The following is a 1,304-nucleotide window of genomic DNA, read 5'->3' on the forward strand; positions in this document are numbered from 1 at the left end:
TGCATATAAACTTGAGCTGCCTACAGATTTTGGGGTTAGTCCCACTTTTAACATTGCAGATTTGAAGCCTTATTTGGGTGAGGAAGATGAGCTTCCATCGAGGACGACTTCATTTCAAGAAGGGGAGGATGATGAGGACATCAATACCATTGTTATACCCACAGCCCCTGCTACTATACATACTGGACCAATTACTAGAGCTCATGCACGCCAAATAAATTACCAGGTTCTTTCTTTTTTGGTAATGATTCTAATGTTCATGAGAATATGATGCTGCCTAAATTGGATATATTTGTTTTGCTTACAAATGAAGGGCCTAGCTTGGAGAAGGATGAACATTGGAGCAAGAACAAGCATGGAGATGATGGCATGCGCAAGGGAAACAAGAATGAAGTTTCAAGTGATGATTCCAGGACTTTGAAGCCACCGTAATGAGTGCATGAAGTCTTGGACGAAATATATAAGATGCCACTTCACAAATTTCGTCCAGAGGCTATTATAGGTGCTACGTCACCTTATTATTGGGCCAGGCCCATGTAATTTTGAAATACACAAGTATAGGCTGTTTTTAGAGTCCGTATGTGTGGGGAAACAAGAGATAGGGTTGGTTTCGGACCCCTCCCCCTAGGGCCACGAAATTCCCCCCTCTTCCTCCATATATACAGCCCTTAGGGCGTCGTTTAGACTTTGGGTTTTGTTTAGATTAAAAGTTTGTCATAGCTGCAACTTCGCGTACTTCGTTTGTGTTGAACGACCAGACAAAGACGTCACAGAACCCCACCTTGATCAACAAAGCTTTCATCTTATATTCGCAATATCCATATTGCAATCTTAGTTTCTTGCTTGTTCTTCGTTTGCTTGCAGGAAATAGACCCTCGTGGTCAGGTTGATCGTGCTCCGGCATGGTCGATAACCCTGTTGGGGAACGTAGTAATTTCAAAAATATTCCTACGCATACACAAGATCATGGTGATGCATAGCAACGAGAGGGGAGAGTGTTGTCCACGTACCCTCGTAGACCGACAGCGGAAGCGTTATCACAACGCGGTTGATGTAGTCGTACGTCTTCACGATCCGACCGATCAAGTACCGAACGTACGGCACCTCCAGGTTCTACACACGTTCAGCTCGATGACGTCCCTCGAACTCCGATCTAGCCGAGTGTTGAGGGAGAGTTTCGTCAGCACGACGGCGTGGTGACGATGATGATGTTCCACCGACGCAGGGCTTCGCCTAAGCTCCGCAACGGTATTATCGAGGTGTAATATGGTGGAGGGGGGCACCGCACACGGCTAAGAGATCTC

This window comes from Aegilops tauschii, chromosome 5 (assembly GCF_002575655.3).
Source record: "Aegilops tauschii subsp. strangulata cultivar AL8/78 chromosome 5, Aet v6.0, whole genome shotgun sequence".
In the NCBI taxonomy this organism is placed as follows: Eukaryota; Viridiplantae; Streptophyta; class Magnoliopsida; order Poales; family Poaceae; genus Aegilops; species Aegilops tauschii.